This window comes from Leptopilina heterotoma, unplaced genomic scaffold (genome assembly GCF_015476425.1).
Source record: "Leptopilina heterotoma isolate Lh14 unplaced genomic scaffold, ASM1547642v1 Lhet_60, whole genome shotgun sequence".
Classification (NCBI taxonomy): Eukaryota; Metazoa; Arthropoda; class Insecta; order Hymenoptera; family Figitidae; genus Leptopilina; species Leptopilina heterotoma.
In genome coordinates, this window is record NW_025111138.1 from 6,870,280 (window position 1) to 6,889,381 (window position 19,102).

General features: G+C 24.2%; 2 protein-coding genes across 5 annotated transcripts in view; one reads left to right on the forward strand and one right to left on the reverse strand.

The window, feature by feature from the left end:
- Positions 1-15,510, reverse strand: part of LOC122509324 (axin) — a 73,221-nt gene extending 57,711 nt beyond the window's left edge. For all 3 annotated transcript variants that reach the window (XM_043623295.1, XM_043623290.1, XM_043623293.1), the window contains exon 1: positions 15,112-15,510. The gene's annotated coding sequence lies outside the window, so the exon portion shown is untranslated. The remainder of the gene's footprint in view (positions 1-15,111) is intronic.
- The window catches only part of LOC122509332 (transmembrane protein 170A), a 36,142-nt gene that overhangs the window by 511 nt on the left and 16,529 nt on the right, over positions 1-19,102 (forward strand). Inside the window, exons 1-2 of one of the 2 annotated variants that reach the window (XM_043623309.1) lie at positions 15,891-16,064; positions 17,075-17,316. The gene's annotated coding sequence lies outside the window, so the exon portion shown is untranslated. Of the gene's footprint in view, positions 1-15,890; positions 16,065-17,074; positions 17,317-19,102 lie in introns of those variants that run through there. The other variant, XM_043623310.1, reaches the window with a different exon arrangement.

Consider the following 19,102-nt stretch of genomic DNA (forward strand, 5'->3'; position numbering starts at 1 on the left):
CGTTGCTTCTCGACTTTGCAAGTCCCGCCCTTCACTTCTACTCTTTCTCACTATCTTCCTGTCTTTGTTACACGATCCGTGAACTCCTTTTACTTTGTATCGGGCGCGAATTAAATTTCATACTACTACTACTCTTCTGACTTATGGCTTCTCTTTAAATCCTCAATTCCCTCCAAATCCTTCACAATTTCTCTTCTTTTTTTTTTGCTCAACGCATCCTCATTTTCAATCTTTATAATCTTCCAAAGAGTCCGGCGAGTCCAAAAGAATTTTGAATTAATTCGATAATAAAATTCCAACCAAGAATCATTTAACTGTCAGCAAATTTGGAAAAAATCTGAAATCAAAATTTTCATTTTACAAAATATTTCTAATTAAACAATGGATAACACAGAATAGAAATTGGATTTTTTTTCCTGATTTTCAGAAAGAATTTTGACTGTTTCCTTGAGTAAGAAAAATTTTCTGATTCCTCTAAAAGTGATTAGGAGAAAGAAGAAAATATTTATTACAGGAAAATGTTTCTAATTTCAAAAAATAGGAATTTAAAAAAGTTTTTAAATTCATGCCCCTAAAGTTCTCAATATTGAAGTATATATTTGTATGGAAAAAATACTTCGTACAATTGAAATTTCAGAACTTTTTGTTTCTTTTGAAATTCAATTATTTATACAAATTGCAAACGCAACTCTCTTAAAATTCAATTATTTTAAAAATTTTGAAATAGAAATATTCGCAAAACAGGGTGGTCACAAGTTTCAGTTTATCAATTTCCCTGACATTAAAATTATTTTCGCCGACAACATTTTTTTTACAGGAAAATATGAATGTTTACGGAAAATCGATTATTTTAAATAATTTTCTGAAAGTTTTTCGAAAACAATTGAATTTTTTAAAAGAGTTTTTGTATTATTTAAAAAAAACTAATTAATTTTTTGATGAATTTTAATGAAATATTTTGAACATTATTTTTTTCTATAAAATGTTAAAAATAATTCTAAAATATTATTATTTTTTGTATGTATTTGAATTTTCGGAAATATGTAATTGATAGTACTGAAAATACTAAATTTAAAAAAATTAGAAGCTAATTTTCATTAATTTTCATTTTTAAATTTACGTTTAAAGTTTTTTCATTAACATTTTCGATAATTCAATTATTTTCAAAATTTGGAATTAAAATTCTTCAAAAGTTTATTTTTAAAAATTCTAACAAAATACTTGAAAAAAATTGTTTTCAATTAAATTTTACAAAATTTCAATTATTCAAAATCTTTTTAATTGTATATTTCGAAAATTTAAATAGAAAAATGATTCAAAAAATATTTTTTGATAGATTTGTTTGTAGTTATTTTTCGCACTATAAAAATCGGACTGAGTTACGAAATGAGTCGAGAAAGACGTAATTTTTTAAAGAAAGTTGAAAGAAAATTCTACGAGAATTCAATTATTTAACTATAAAAATAAATATTTTATTAAACAATTGAATGTTTCTTAAAATTGAATTTTCATAAAGAATTTTATCAACAAATTTTTAAATAATTGAATTCTCTTGACAAATTTTAATAAAATTTAAAAAAAAAATTTCGAGGAATTCGATTAAAATTGTATTAAAAATAATTGAAATTCTACAAAGAATTTTATTAAAAGTTTTTAAAATAATTGAATTTCGGAGAAAAATGTTATTATTTATAAAGATAATTGAAATTTTGACGAGAATTTTTGTAAATTTTTAAACATAATTGGATTTCTACGAAGAATTTTATTAAAATTATTTTGAAAAAAATTGAATTGTTACGCAAAGAATTTCATTAAAATTTTTGAAAATAATATTTAAATTTTAATAAATAAATTGTAGCAAGAGTTATTAAAATAATTGAATTTCTTTGATAAATTTTAATAAAATTTTTAAGAATAATAACTTTTTTCGAGGAATTCCATTAAAATTGTAATTTAAAATTTTTAAAATGTAAATAATTGAAATTCAGCATTTAGTTTTATTATTTATGAAAATAATTGAATTCCTGTAAAAAAAATGTTATTATTTATGAAAATAATTGAATAATATATGAAAATAATTTGCAAATAATTGAATTCCTGTGAAATTTATTTTGAAATATTTAAGTGAAATTAGATTTCAAGAATAAACACAATTATTTTAGAAAACAACAATTTTCCAGGATTTCGATCAAAATTCCCTGACTTTTCTAGGTTTTTTCAAGGTTTATAAAATTCCCTGACATTTCCAGGTTTTCCATGTTTCCAGGTTGCGTAGCAACCCTGTATTAGAAATATTATCAGGGTGGCCGCAAGATTGTCTTTATCAATTTCCCTGACATTTTACTGACATAACAACGAATTTCCCTGACAAAAATTTTTTTGTTTAGAGCAAATAATATATTGCGTGACCGTCTTAATTTCTTTAATTGCCCTGACAAAAAAATTTTTCCTGACATTTCCCTGACTTTACTGACAAAAAATTTTTTTTCCTGACATTTCCCTTTTTCTTTAATTGCCCTGACAAAAAAATTTTTCCTGACATTTCCCTGACTTTACTGACAAAAAATTTTTTTCCTGACATTTCCCTGACTTTACTGACAAAATATTTTTTTCCCTGACATTTCCCTGACTTTACTGACTTTACTGATATGTGGCCACCCTGATTATTGTCAAATTAATTTCAAAGTCGAATTTTTCATAGGCTGGATTCAATTTTCGAAAAATTGATTAAACGATCAATTTTTTTTTCAAACATATTAGAAATGTTTGTCAAATTAATTTCAATTTGAGTCGGAATACTTCAAAGACTAGATTAAATTTTCGAAAAATTGATTCAAAAATTAAAATCAAATACATATCACAGTCAGTTTCTCCTCGAGAGAGTATAGTAGAGCGCTCTCCATATCCTCTCTTTTAATGTCAGCGTCGGATTATCTGATACATAAACAACTCGGAGCTTCATGCATTAATTCATTACTCAAATAGCTTAGGTACAAGGATCAAAGCACTTTACAGAATGATAGATTAATTTTCTAAAATGATGATGATGATGATGATGATGATGTGGTTTTGAAAAATAATTCTACTTTTTTCTTTTTTGTATATTCTTATTACAATTTTTTTTTGTCTAGACATAAGCAAGGATTGCGAGATGAAGATTGTGCGCGTTATATACAAAAGAATCGGTGAATATTCAGATAAGGGTTCTTTCTGTTGTAGGCGACTTCAACAAAAGAATAATAGTTGCACTCAATGAGGTTTCTTCGTGTCTGAATGTTCCCGATTGTATCCAGCACTTAAGTGCATCGATTCATACCAGCATGAATGATTGAATCAATTCAAGAATTCATATCATTATAAACAAAATTCGATCAATACGTAGGTCTCAATAGAAATTTCGCATCAGAAATGGTCGTTAGTTTCATTAAATAAAAAAAAAAAAAGAATAAGAATTGGAAAAAATTTGTCATTTTTTTTTGACAGAATTGTCACAGGTCAGGGAAATTAGAAAAAAAATTGCAGGGGAAGTAAAATTTCTCCATGTAGAAAATCAGGCAAATTTTCGGAAATTTTATCAAAACTTCATGGAAATAAGGGAAAAATAAGAGAATAATTTTTGTATAGAAAAATACTGGAAAAAGTATTCAAATTCCAAAATTGATAAAAAAATTCTATTTTTTGGTTGATATCAGAACTTGAAAATATTAAAACAATTAAATTCATCATGAACTTTTCTGTTCGCCTTGTAAACTTTGAAATCGTCACGAATTTTAATCAAAATTCTTCAATTTTTTCTATTTATGACAATAATTTCATTAAATTTTGCAGAAAATGAAATTCAATTTATTTAAATTTAATTCTTGGAGAATTTTTATAAGATTTACTTGAAAATTCAAAAAATAATTGAAATTTTGCACAAAGAAAGTAATTTTTGTTGAGTTATCAATTTATTTCATTCAAAAATAATTTATTCGTTTGAAAGAAATTTCTTTGATATAAAGAACAAATTTTTGGAGTTAAAAAATTTGGTTTCAAAAAATTATTTAAATATTTTCAGTATTAAAAAGATTGCTGGACAACAAAATTTAGAATTTCTTTTATGAATTGTAGGAATTTGATAGTCTTTTAGTACTTTTGATAAAATTTTATTTCTGATAATAATTGAATTTTACTGAAACTGAAATTGAATTTATATTCAACAACTTAATTCTTAATGAACTTTTACAAAATTATTATTATTTATAATAATTTATTCAGCGATAAATTTTATTTCAAAATTTAAAAAATAATTGAACTTTACAGAATATTCTTTTTTGAATTTTTTTAAAAAATTGAATTTTAAAAGATTTGAATTGGATTTATTTTAAATAAATTAATTTTTAAAGAACATTCATTAAATTAATATATATAAATTATGTAGATAATGATTTTACTTAAAAGTTCGAAAAATAATTGAATTTTGGAAGAATTACGTTTGCAATTATTATAAATAATTTAAATTCGAAAAGTTTAAATTGAATTTGCTTTAAATAATTTAAATTCGAAAGGTTTTAATTGAATTTACATTAAATAATGTAATTCTTAAAGACTTTCCATAAAATTATTATTTATAAAATATTTAGCAAATAATTTTACTTAAAAAGTCATGAAATAATTGATTTTTTAAAGAAGAGTTTACAATTTTTACAAATAATTCAATTTCAAAAGGTTTAAATTGAATTTATTTTAAGTAATTTAATTCTTGAAGAACTTTCATAAAATTATTGTTTATAAATTATTTATCGAATAATTTTTTTTTAAATTCCAAAAATAATTGAATTGAAGAATTGAGTTTGCAAATTTTTAAAAATATTTAAATTTCAAAAAATTTGAATTGAATTTATTTTATTGAAAAATTATTCTTAAAGAACTTTTATTTAATCCTTAATAATAAATTATTTAGAAAATCCAAAAAATAATTCAATTTCAAAGGAGTTGGCGTTTGTAATTTTCCTATAATAATTGAATTTTAAAATGTTTGAATTAAATTTACTATTTAAATAATTTAATTCTTGAAGATCTTTCATAAAATTATTATTTATAAAATATTTCGCAAATAATTTTGCTTAAAAATTCATAAAATAATTGATTTTTTGAAGAAAAGTTTAGCATTTTCACAAATAATTGAATTTCAAAAGGTTTGAATGGAATTTATTTTAAGTACTTTAATTCATGAAGAACTTTCTTGAAATTATTATTTATAAATTATTTTGCAAATAATTTTACTTGAAAATTCAAAAAAATAATTGAATTTCGAAAGAATTGCGTTTGCAATTTTTATAAATAATTAAATTTCAAAAGGTTTGAATTGAATTTATTTTAAAAAATATAAATTTTGGTATTTTCATAAATAATTGAATTTGAAAAGGTTTTAATTCAAAATATAAAAAATTTAATTTTTAAAAAAACTTTGTAAATATTATTAAAATTTATAAATTATTTAAATATTTTCAGTATTAAAAAGACTGTTGGACAATAAAATTCAGAATTTTTTTTTATGAATTGCAGATGTACTTTTGATAAAATTCATAAAGATTTCGTTGATTTTCCTGATTAATTTTATTTTTTCTGACTCTTTCCTGATTTCCTGTTGAGTAGAAATATAGAATTTGGGATGAATTTATGAAAAAGAGAATAGTAGCGGTATTTTTCAAGAAGGGTATTTATTTTACCGGAAAGAATATGGATATAGTTTTGAAGAGATAAAATCTCTGGAGTTTCAAGAAGAGATCTTGGAATATAACAGATGTTATTGTTGTTGTTAGTGTAGATGCAATAACGCAGTGTGGAAAATTGCGGCCAATGACGCTTTTCCCGTTTTCTCTTTTAAATCATGCACACACGATTACAGAGTAGTACGCCGGAAGTTTATGATCGGTAGTCGTGACTTTTTTTGCCAGCGTTACTGACCGAGCGCAAAAACACGGTGAGAGGAATACAAAGCCAGCATCGGCCAATGCCGCGTCGGGAGCATAAGGCAAGGATAATGGTATTAAGGCTTAAAGAGACCTTAACCTAACCGTTAGTTTATTGGCGTGAAGGAGTCGCAGAGCGTGTCTACATCAAAGCTGCCGCTTCCGAGTCTCTCTCTCTCTCTCTCTCTCTCTCTTCTTCTTTCCCCTCTGTTTAGAAACGATATTCTACACCGTCGTCTTCGTCATTGCCGTCTCTCTTTCTTTCTCTCTTAAATTGAAGAGAGAGAGAGAGAGAGAGAGAGAGAGAGAGAGAGAGAGAGAGAGAGAGAGAGAGAGAGAGAGAGCTCTTGTGTATGTACCTCCCAATCTCTATGTACATTGACTACACGGCCCTCTTTTTACTTTCACATCAATTCTCTTCACTCACGATCTTTCCTTCCTTAGTATGTTGTCCTACGATCTATAGACATCTATTAATATTTTCGCTCTCCCTCTGCACCCTTGCGAATTTTGCATCGTGTCAGATTATAGATTCCCCCTATATTTGACAATAATCTCCTTTTATCAGACCGAGAGTACGTGCCTCAAACAAAATGATTCATGTTTCTTGAGGGTAACAAGATGAGCGTGAAATTTCATTATGTCAAAACCCCTGTTGGGGTAGAAGAATTTTAGTAGCAATCGAAATACACTGAAATTAGAAGGTGGAAATAAAAAATTTTTTAAATACTGTTACAGTGAAACCTGTCGGAATGCAACTCTATTTTAGAAAACTTTTGTTTCCATTTATAAAAATGTCCAACAAAAATTATTTTCCCCTTAGTTCGAGAATATTGTAAATTATTACAAAATTTAATTATACAACAATTTTTTAAGGATTTTTTACTGTAATAAAATTTTAAAAAATGCACGACAGGTTTCACTGTATTTCATTAAATGAACGTTGAAACGAAAATAATTTTGTTTCAATATTTAAAAAAATGTTGAATGTTGAGAAATTGCCAATTTTTTAAGTCTTCGACTTGGAAGATTAATAATTTCTCAACATTCAACATCCGTCGTTATTTGTACGAAGTAATAATTCCTGTTATTACATTAAAATATTTGAAAAGTATTTAAATAATTTAAAAAAATATTTAAATGACTATTTAAAAAAATACTTAAGTATTTTAAAAAATAATTACAAAACAATATCAAAAAATAATAATTTAATAGTAACTTAACTAAGAAATAATTTTTTTAATTACGTTTTTTACATTTCGAACGTTTAAATGAACGACGATATTTTCTTTATGCTTAATTTAATTTCAGGGCTGCCAAAAAATTGAATTTTGTTTTTTCGTGATTTTCAAACAGATTTATGAGTAACTCCTCCAAATTCAATATTTTAATTTAAATTTAGAGTAAAATTATTTGCTAAATAATTTACAAACAATAATTTTATGAGAGATCTTCGAGAATTAAATTATTTAAAATAAATTCAATTCAAACCTTTTGAAATTCAATTATTCATAAAAATTGCAAACGCAACTCTTTCGAAATTCAATTATTTTTTTGAATTTTCAAGTAAAATTATTCGCAAAATAATTTATAAATAATAATTATAAGAAAGTTCTTCATGAATTAAATTACTTAAAATAAATTCAATTTAAACTTTTTGAAATTGATTTATTAATAAAAATTTTAAACTCTTCTTCAAAAATTCAATTATTTCATGACTTTTTAAGAAAAATTATAAATTTGCTAAATATTTTATAAATAATAATTTTATGAAAATTCTTTAAGAATTACATTATTTAATGTAAATTCAATTAAAACCTTTCAAATTTAAATTATTTATAATAATGCAAACGCAATTATTCCAAAATTCAATTGTTTTTTGAATTTTTAAGTAAAATCATTTGCTAAATAATTTATATATAATAATTTAATGAATGTTCTTTAAAAATTAATTTATTTTAAATAAATCAAATTCAAATCTTTTAAAATTCAATTATTTAAAAAAATTCAAAAACGAATATTCTGCAAAGTTCAATTATTTTTTGAATTTTGAAATAGAATTTATCGCTGAATAAATTATTATAAATAATAATAATTTTGTAAAAGTTCATTAAGAATTTAGTTGTTAAATATAAATTCAATTTCAGTGTCAGTAAAATTCAGTTATTATCAGAAATAGAATTTTATCAAAAGTACTGAAAAACTATCAAATTTCTACAATTCATAAAAAAATTTCTGAATTTTGTTGTCCAGCAGTCTTTTTAATACTGAAAATATTTAAATAATTTATAAATAATAATATTTAGAAAGTTTTTTAACAATTAAATTCATTAAAATATTTTGAATTCAAACCTTTTGAAATTCAATTATTTATAAAATTTTCAAACGCAACTCTTTCGAAATTCAATTATTTTTTGGATTTTCTATTGAAAAATTATTTTCTAATTTATTAATAACGATTAAATAAAAGTTCTGTAAGAATAATTTTTTAAAAAATAAATTCAATTCAAACCTTTTCAAATTCAATTATTTACAAAAGTTACAAACTCAATTCTTCTAAAATTCAATTATTTTTGGAATTTTTAAGGGAAATTATTCGATAAATAATTTATAAATAATAATTTTATGAAACTTCTTCCAGAATTAAATTACTTAAAATAAATTCAATTTGTAACCTTTTAAAATTGAATTATTTGTAAAAATTTGCAAAAATTTTCTTCAAAAATTCAATTATTTCATGACTTTTTAAGTATTAAAATTATTTGATAAATATTTTATAAAAAATAATTTTATGAAAATTCACCAAAAAAATACAAACCCTGAATTTGTAGTTTGAAAAAAAATTATTCTGGACATAAAAAAAGTACGTATAATTCTTAACTGAGGAAAAATTCAGAATTTACATTTTTTTCCTTTTTATTTAGTAAATTTTAAAAAATATTTAAATCTAAAATAAATTGTGTTTTTTTGAACGATCAGAACATTAGAAAAAATTTTAATTGTATGAAAAAATATTTTTTCAACACAGAAGTAATTTTAGGAGTAAATTGAAAGAAGTAAAAAAATTTGGTCGTTCATTTTCTCGTTCGAATCATAGGGACAAAGATACTGTCTGATTTTTATTTCTATTGGAAAATACTTGTTGAGAATATTAATCAGAGATATATTGTTGCTAATTTTTGTCAATTACTGCTTCGGAAAATTTTCTAAACGATTTAAACTATGCCAAAAAAAAAGATATATTTGACTTAGAGCCAAGGAGACTTATTTGTTTCAAATAAATTTTATTTTGTTCAAATAAAAGTTTTATTTATGTCGAATAAAATTTTTATGTAAAACAAATAAATAACCTATTTGGCTCTGAGGCAAATATATACTTTTATTTAATTCAAATAAATTATATTTGGTTTGAATAAAATTTTTCTCTAGGTGTAGTTACGAAAAGGATCTACGATTTGCTTAATTGGAAGAAAATCAGAAAAGTAAAAATCTATTTTGTCTCGGAAATTCCCCTGCTTACTTTGACCTTTGGCCAAAACCTGATTTAGTTAACCCCAATGTCCGCACGAAGCTTAAATTTCAACCCAAAGTTAACCTTACACATACGTACAACTTCAAAGCACAAATGAATGTTCATTACATTCAAGAGAATATAAATTTCATCGTTGATCAATCACGAACCTAATAGATTTGTAAGTCAAAAATTTCAAAGAACATTAATTACTAAAACAAATTTCTATGAATATAATTAATATACATATGTATATAAAGTGTTTTAAAATAAAAATCTTTTGATGAACGAAATAAACGGTACATCAAAGTTCTCTTCCTCATATTCTAGTAATTATAAAAATCTTGTGTAAATGATCAAAGGAAGTTCAGTTGAATAAAAATACTCTATGGCAATTGAATCTTCTTTCTAAAATGCGAATTAGAAAAAAAAACATCTAATTTAACTTTTTTTTTCCTTTGCCTATTATGAATATTAGTTTGAAACTTTACTAACGAATTAAAGAAAATTTAGTAGACTAATATTTATTTCTTTTTCTCAAGTCTTTAAAACTGAGAAATATTAATTTTTTTTTTTGTGAAAATATTTAGATAGAGAAAAAAAATTCTACATTCATTTCAATGTTCGGTAGAATTTACGGCAAATTAATTTTGAAAGGAAAATTTATCAAACGATTTAAAAAAAAATATTCTTAATTAATTTAAGAGAAACTTGGGAAAAATTTTTTTTTTTTTTTTGAGAAACTCTTTTGGCCCTACTCGTGACCTGAATTTCTGGAGATAGTGTTAACTTGTATATATATCGATTTTGCTACCTAAAAATAAAAACCTTTGCCAAAAGGGGAGAACCACGTTTAAGAATAATAGAAAGCGAAAAAAATATTCTTAGCTTTGGCTAATTATTGTTATTATGATTATTATTTTTTTTCTGTTTTTAAGGAAACATACAAATAGTCTACCATTCGAATTTTTAATTATTAATTACATGATAATTAGTAATAAATATTTTTCCTAAACAACGGAAAATTTTTGTTAATTTAGTAAAAAGTTTTATTCAACTGAATTTCCTTTGAATAATTTTTCCATTTAACCAAATTTTTGAATTTTAATTTTAACCGAATTACAAACTTTTTTCTAATTCTGACATTCGTTTAGCAAAAAAATTTATTCAACTAAATATCCATTGAATAAATATTAAATTGAATTGAATGAATTGAATTTTAATAATTGAATTTGAATTATAACCGAATTACAAAATTTTTTCTACTTCTAACATTCGTTTAGCAAAAAAATTTATTCAACTAAATATCCATTGAACAGATAACTAAATTAAATCGAATGAATTGAATTTTAATTGAATTTTAATTTTAACCGAATTACAAAGTTTTTCTTTTAATTCTGACATTCATTGGACTTTGAAGTTGGATATAGGTATATGTAAAAGAAAGAAAAATATTTTAATGATTAAAATTTGTCGTTGATTTATCCACAAGTTTTTTTTTTTACTTGCCCTGTAATGTCAGGGAATTTAAACTTGAAACTAAGCGAAACGTGACGTTATTGGGGTTACACTTATAACTATATATGAGGGTGGAGTAAAAAGTATTATATGAAGAGTATATATGAACAAGTCTGCGTATCCATAACCTTTTAATTTTTTATGCTCTAAAGAAAGCTGACGACGGGGACGCTAATTGAAATCCATGCTTATGCACCCATTAACTATATTTATATCAATGTGAGATTACGCGTTAGAGCAGAAATGTTATTGAAAATGCGTATATCCTTTGATCAAGCCGTGAGCGAGACTTTTTTTTGTAAACGTGTTTTTATAAATTACAAAACAAGTGAAACGCAAGCGTATATATCACTGTTCGAATTTTGCTTAATATCTATTCAATTTCCAAAAAAAAAAATTAATTGTATATTTAAAAATATTAGCATTATTAACTTTTTTTAATTTTTTGTTTATTACTTTTCAGGCCTCGGATCGACTTTAAGCAAAAAAAAGTCGCAGCAGTCAATTAAAAATAGAAAAAAAGTCGAAAAAATCGTTTATTTAATTCACTGTTGACACAAAAATTTTATTTTGCATTTTCTTGACCTTTCACTGATTTCTAAATTCAATTATTCCAGACTTTCATACTTTGTAAAATAAATATTTAAATACTTCTCGTTTTTCCACGGGAAACAAAATTAAAAAATTTCAATTTAAAACCTTCTGAAATTTAATAATTTCCAAAAACTAAAACTCCAAAATTCAATTATTTTTTACAATTAATAAATTATTTTTAATTAAAATTCATCTCTAAATAATTCAATTATTTTTAATAATCTTTTAAAGTTCTTCGAGAATTTAAATATTTAAATACAAAAATTCAAATTTTTATAATAATTGTAACTGTAACTGTCTGTTTTTTTAAAGTTATTTTCAAAAAATTATAATAAAGAAATTATTAAAATTAATTTTCTAAAAATATTTTTAAATCATTTTTCAAAGGTAACAGTTTTTTTAATTATATACAATTGAAAAATTTGCAAACAATTGGAATTTGGTAAAATTTATTAAAAATAATTGAAATTTAGTAAATTCTTTTAAAAATAATTAAATTTTTGAAGAATATAAAAAGAATTATGATAAAATTCTAAGAATTAGTTTTTTAAAAATATTACGTAATGAAATTTTTCGAAATTAATTGAATTTCTTAAAAAAAATTTTGTATAATTGAAAAAAAAAACTAATTAATTTTTTGAAGAATTTTAATTAAATAATTTGAACATTATTATTTTCTTCAAAATGTTAAAAATAATTCTAGAAAATTTTAAAATTATTATTTTTTGTTTGTATTTGAATTTTTGGAAATGTGTAATTGAAAATATTGAAACTATTTAATTGAATTTTAGAAAATTAGAATGAAGAAATTTTAAGATTTACTTTTTTCAAAAATATATTTTAATATAATTTTTATAAGCTAATTTTCTTTTTTAAATTTACATACCTACTTAAAGATTTTCCATTAAAATTTTTAAAAATTCCATTAATTCAAAAATTTGAAATTAAAATTTTTCAAAAGTTGATTTTCGAAAATTGTAATAAGATACTTGAAGGAAATCAATTATTTTCAATTAAATTTTACAAAATTCCAAATATTAAAAATCTTTTTAATTGTATATTTCGAAAATTTAATTAGAAAAATTATTCAAAAATAATTTTTGAAGGATTTGTCTATAGTTATTTTTCTCATTGTAAAAATCGAAATAAGTTTAATTTTATATTAAAAAATGTGGTATTTTGTTGCAATATTTGGAAGAAAAGTCGAAATTTTTTAAAATGAGTCGAAAAAAGTCATAAGATCCGAAGCCTGTTTTTATAGCAACTTAAAAAAAAATTACAATTTATTAATTTTATTTCAGTTTGTTCTTCAAGCGAAGTTTAATGATTCACAAGTTTTGAATGTTTAAATGAACGAAATATTTTTGATTAAAAGTATTTTCCTATTGAAGAAAATAATTTATTATTAAAAATATTTCAGTAAAAAATTACTGATTGTAAATGTAAAAATTAATAAATTAAATTTTACATTTAGAAACCAATTAACTTTTTTTCTATAGTTACGCAAAATAATTGTAATAAAAATGTAATTTGAAGAAGAAATATATAAATTTCATTTCACAAATCAGAACTTTAGAATCATAACTTTTTAGAAGAATTTCCATATAGTAGAACTTTTAGTATTTTGAGAATTTTTAATTACATAATTGTTATTTCAATGAATTTTAATTTTTCTTAACTTTGAATTGTAGGAATTATTATCTTTCGCTGAAATAAAAATTCTATTATTAAAAATTTAAACAACTAGAAGTTCTACTAAATAGAAAAAACTAATAAATGTAAATTCGGTTGATTATAAATTTTTTTAGGTGAAAATTCTCGTAAATGAATATTTAGTAATGTAAATAATGTGCATGGCATAAACAATATAATTGAATAATTATAATATAATTGAATAATTATAATATAATTGAACAATTACAATATAGTTGAATAATTATAATGTAATTGAACAATTACAATATAATTGAATAATTGTAGTATAATTGAACAATTATATTGATTGAATAATTATAATTCAAGTGAATTAATAAAAATTTGATTTAAAAAATTTTCTTGAATGGATATTCAGTCTTTTGGCAAAATTTTCTAAAATGAAAATTGATTATATCTATATCCCAAGATTGATTTTGTTTAGAAAAACAAAAAATTTTCTTTAAAAAAACAGTATTTAAAAAAAAGATTAAATAATTAAAATCTACAGTGATAATTTACCTTCTTTGAATTACACGTTTGTCCATAACGATGAATATTTGAAGACAATTAAACTGAAATTTGCTTATATACACCTATCATCGTTTGGTATACCATTGATATGTTTCTCTGAAGAATATTATAAATAATTAAGGCTCCCACATTCTGTGTAATATATCGAGTACAGTGGACGATGAATCAATACTAATTTCTTTTTCAAAGAAGCGTTCATGTGTTGTTTGCAAATAATGGACATCAGTTTTTCTACAAACGTCCAAATTTAGAGGAGTGACTGACACTATTGATTCAATGAAAATTTCCCTTGAACGTATAATTAAACAATTCTCCATTATATATGTGTTTCCAAAAGTCTAATTATGTAACAATTCGCTACAACAATAGTATCAATTTTGTCGAAAATTCCAATGAAAATAATGAAGTATTGTTTCACAACATTTCTGAAAGCAGAGTAATGAATATTTTAGTCATTTAAGTGCAAAATAAATCACGTATTCAATTAATATAGACATTGAGAAGAAAAAAAATTAATTAAATTCCCAGAGTGTAGAATAGAATGAGAATTTAATTTAATTTTTATTCTGTATACAAGTAAAATTGATTAAAAAAATTTTAGAAATTAATTTTGTTAAATTATGTATTGTTATTAAGTAATTAACTGAGTAATTTACCTTATCGTTTAGAAAATATTCTGCACTTCATTTATGTGAATGAAAATAATGGAGGGAAAAATTAGGAAAAAAATAAAATCCTCGCAAGAATTTTCGACTTTAAAGTCTAGTTGCAAGGGAATAAATTCAGTTTAAACGTGAACAAGTTTCTATGTGATTCAGAGAGCCGTCGATTGAAAAGAAGCCACGAAAGGTAGAAAAACTAGCTCGATGAGGAACGTAGAGGAAGGAATGAGTTTTACTGACAGAGACACAGGCATGTACAACAAAAATGACTGCAATAGTTTGCTTGAAACCAAAACCATCAAGAGTACAAATCAAGAAAGAGAATTATAAGTTCTTCGACATTGGCAAGGAAGAAGCCCAGGAAAAAAGACACGAGGGAGGAAAAAGAAGATCTCTATATACAGAGACGCGTGAAATGTCTTCAAGCGGAAAGCCACAAGTCTGGCTGGAGAGGGGGGGAAAAGGGAGGATGGAAACATTTCTCCCCCTGTGTAAACGACCCTTTTTGGTCGGAAAAACGAAGAGAAGGCTACACACCCTTCTTGATTGTCCTGAAAAATTTCTCCACAATAAAAAAAGAAACATTATCACATTTTTTTTTTTCAAAGAGAAAACATTAAAAATAAAAAGAATGTTATGATTTTACCTGCTGCACGATGACCTCTCAAGGCACCGGCTTCTTCTCTCTTGTTGATGAGGCGTTTTTTTATTACGATGGTCCGCCTTTTTCATGGAGCAAAAGCTCAAAATAGAGGCCCATGCCCGAAGGTGTCAACTCTCGTCGAGGCCACGCCGTTTACACATCGCGATGCCCACTTCTCTCCTTGTGTCCCTTTAAATCCAAGCCGTTTAACTAAACTAAAAACACAAACACTTCACAATCAGTTGGAAAAAACAGTTCTCCAAATGGTAAATTTGTGATAAACTTCGATTTAGAAACTCCGTGAATTTTGACGCAATTCATGTACGGTTTTTATTCATTAAACACACAACACCGTCCCCGTCGCCATCAACTCCTAGCCTCGCACACATATACAACACAGAGAAAAAATAGTCACGACGTTTGCGCCTTCTGGCGCTCATTTAAACAACTTTCGTTCAAAGCGCGGGGCCAATCAACGAGCCGCATGCCCTGTGACATCAACACCCTCGAACTCCACATTTTCAGAGCCCTGCACTTTTTAATTTTCTTCTAATTTTCCCTACGTTGACTTTCTTTTCAAATTTTTCACGAAAAACTCACCTGATATACCTCTTCTAATTTATTTCTTTCCTAAGAACCCAAATTTACTGAAAATATTACAATATTAAGTAAAAATGATAATTAGGTGCTAATTCATTTTTCAAATTCCCGCCAAAATTAGTTTTGAAATTAAAGGTTAATCACGTGATTTATCAACTGTCGGAATTCGGAAATCGGAATCATCGGAATAGTTTCTAACGTTTTTTCTATAATATAATGATAAGTGATTAATAGTATGATAAAAGTGAATAACTGAATAATTAGAAGTATTTTGATTGTTTAATTAAAAGATAAATTTAATTAAAGGCGAAAAATCGAAATATCGAATTAGAAGGATTTAATTAAGGAGATAATTAGTGAGTGACGATAAAAAAAAAGAGGATATATACGTTTAATAGAAGATGTGCCCTACGCACCTTGTAAGGAAATAAAGAGTGAGGGGAAAAAAAGGTTGTGAAAACCGATGATTATTGTCCAAGTACCATTGGTACGAAAGGCAGCACCTTGTTCCTACTTGTAGCAAATACCCGTTTCTTTGATCCTCGCATCTCTTTGATCTCGCGACACCCCCCGGACGTCCTCCGGCTCCCAACCCTTCGCCGGCGCTTCACAAGTAACTCAACTTTTCCTCCCTCTCCCTGGGCCACACAAAGTGCATGATGCCGTCTAACAAAACAATTTCAAAGTCTCTTCAATGTGTGCCTTGCAGCATTGTGTGTATTTGCCTCAAATAAAAAGCGAAGTCTATTGCCTTCGCGGCTTCATCGTCATCCTTTTTTCGTTTTCTTCCCTTTAAACCCCCCACCGTATAAGGAGTAGAAAGTATCCTTGAAAACAGAGGAGACACTTTAACTGTCTTTTGTACATATATATATGTATATTTTTCTTATTTCTGGAGCTTCACTTCATTTCGCATTTTCTCGAGAAATTCTTTTTCTCCATACAAATCATTTTTTTCGTATATTGTTATTCGTATTTTTATTTCATATCTGGTTTTAATGAATCCAGGGTTGTTACGCAACCTGGAATTTTGATTGAAATCCTGGAAAATTGTTGTTTTCTAAATAGTAATTGTTTTTATTCTTGAAATCTAATTTCACTTAAATATTTCAAAATTAATTCAATATTGAAAGAATTGCGTTTACAATTTTCATAAGTAGATGAACTTCAAAAGATTTTGATTTAAAATTTTGTAAAAATTTCAATTTTAAATGAATTTAATTAAAAATATAAAAAAAACTTAGATTTAAAAAAAAAATTTTAAACTTAAATTCTTCTGAAATTAGTTAAATTTTTTATTAAATTTACTTTCAAGGGGATAATTTTTTTCTTTTTTATGTTGTTAACATTTTCTTTCTTTTCGCAGGAAAATTTTTGCTCCAAAAGATGTTGGAGAGAAATCGTGTTTTGGTTTTCAAGTGTGATTAGTGGAACGTTAGAGGAATTAGGAAGAGGAAAAATTCTGGACATCGATGTCCAGGGAAGTTAAATTCGTTAACGAAAAGTGCCTGGACCCCTGTAATGAATGGCCTTACCCTCAGGAAAATTGCTCTGGGGAAAAGAATCGCTCCCTAATGTCTATGGAATGCCAATGAAAAGGCGAAATCGGTAAGAATTTTTTTTGTTTTTTCGAAAATCAAAAGAAGACTTACATAAAAATAATACGAAAAAGAAACATTAATTTTTCGCTACACAAAAAATGATTATTTAACTACAGTCAATAATTTAATAAACTTCCTCCGAGAAAAATGAAAATGAATTTAATTTATTTTTTCGAAATAATTAAAATTATTATCATTTCAATTTCATCTTAAGAAGAAAAAGAAATTTTTCACTACTAGAGAAAATTATTTATCTAAAAATAATTATTTCACTTAATTATGAAAAACGATTTCACTTAACAATTAATAATAAATCCCCCCCCCCCAAAGAAAAATTGAAATGAATTTAATTCGTTATTCGAAATCGGTTAGAATATTATTAAAATTATTATTATTATTATTTTATTTAAATTTCATTTTTATATGGAATGATAAAAATACAAAACAGTTTGATCGCTCGACTGAAAAATAAAATTATCTATTAAACAAAAGTAGGCGCATGTCAGTTCGTTGTAAATGTCCCCTTTGCAAAATCCAATAAATTATCCTTTGAAGTCAACATCAGATACTTATGCTTTGAACAGACCGAAAGTTAAATACAAAAAGTGAAAAAAAAGAATAATAATGAAAACTTTAATTTCATCAAAGTCGCAGCGTAAAATGCATTATCTGTGTTCTAATTGTAAATATTCAGAAAAATCCGTTTGCAATATTAATTTTTTTTATTATATTTTATCTTTCACAGTCGATTGAATTTTGTGTTTATTCTAATTTTCCCTTTCACGATAAGAAGTTAAACGATTCGGTAGATAAGGGATGCTGTAGATAAAAACGAAAACTGGTTTTATTTGAACAAGTAGAGTAATTGATTTCTGAAAATCGATATTTTTATTGGTTAATTATTTTAAATTTTTTAATTGAAAAGAAAATATTAAATAAATAAATATCAATGCCATTTTTAAATATACTTTTAGATTTAAAATTTAAAAAAATTCAAATTATTTACTGTTTCTTTATTAATATTTACTTTCAAAAAGTTTAATAATAATAAAAATCTTTTAAAGAATTCAATTGATTTTAAAATTTTTAAAAAAATTCCCAATTCAATTATTTTCTTAAACAATAAAATTTTTCACAGGAGTTTAATTATTTTTCTATACAATTTCAGTAAAATTTATCTTGAGAATTCAATTATATTCATAAACAATAAAATTATTTGCCAACAGTTAAATTATTTTTAAAAATTTTAATGAAATTTCTCGAAAAAATTCAGTTAATTTCGAAAATTTTCATAAATTTCTTCTAAGTAATTAAATTACTATCAAAAATTTTAATGAAAGTCTTCTCAAGAATTCAATTATTTTAATAAACAGTAAAATTCTTCGCAGAAATTCAAATTGTTTTCAATGCATTTTTTATATAAAATTTCTCCAAAAAATTCAATTATTTTTAAAACTTGTAATAAAATTTTTAGCAAAAATTCAATTATTTTAAACATTTTTTAATACAATTCTTCGAAATAATCCAATTGTTACCAAAAATTTTGATAAAATTTGTATATAAAAATTCAATTAATTTGAATAGAATTTCAATTCAATTCCTCGAGAGAATTTAATTGTTTTCAAAATTTTTAATAAAATATTTTGCTAAAGAATTACATATGTCAGATTTAAAATTATAAAAATCACAAAAGTTCTGACATCTTTTTAATAAAAATATTATCTTCTAAATTAAAAAAAAAATCCTTTATAATTTTTTTTTATAATGAAGAACAGAAATAAGAAAAGGCAGAA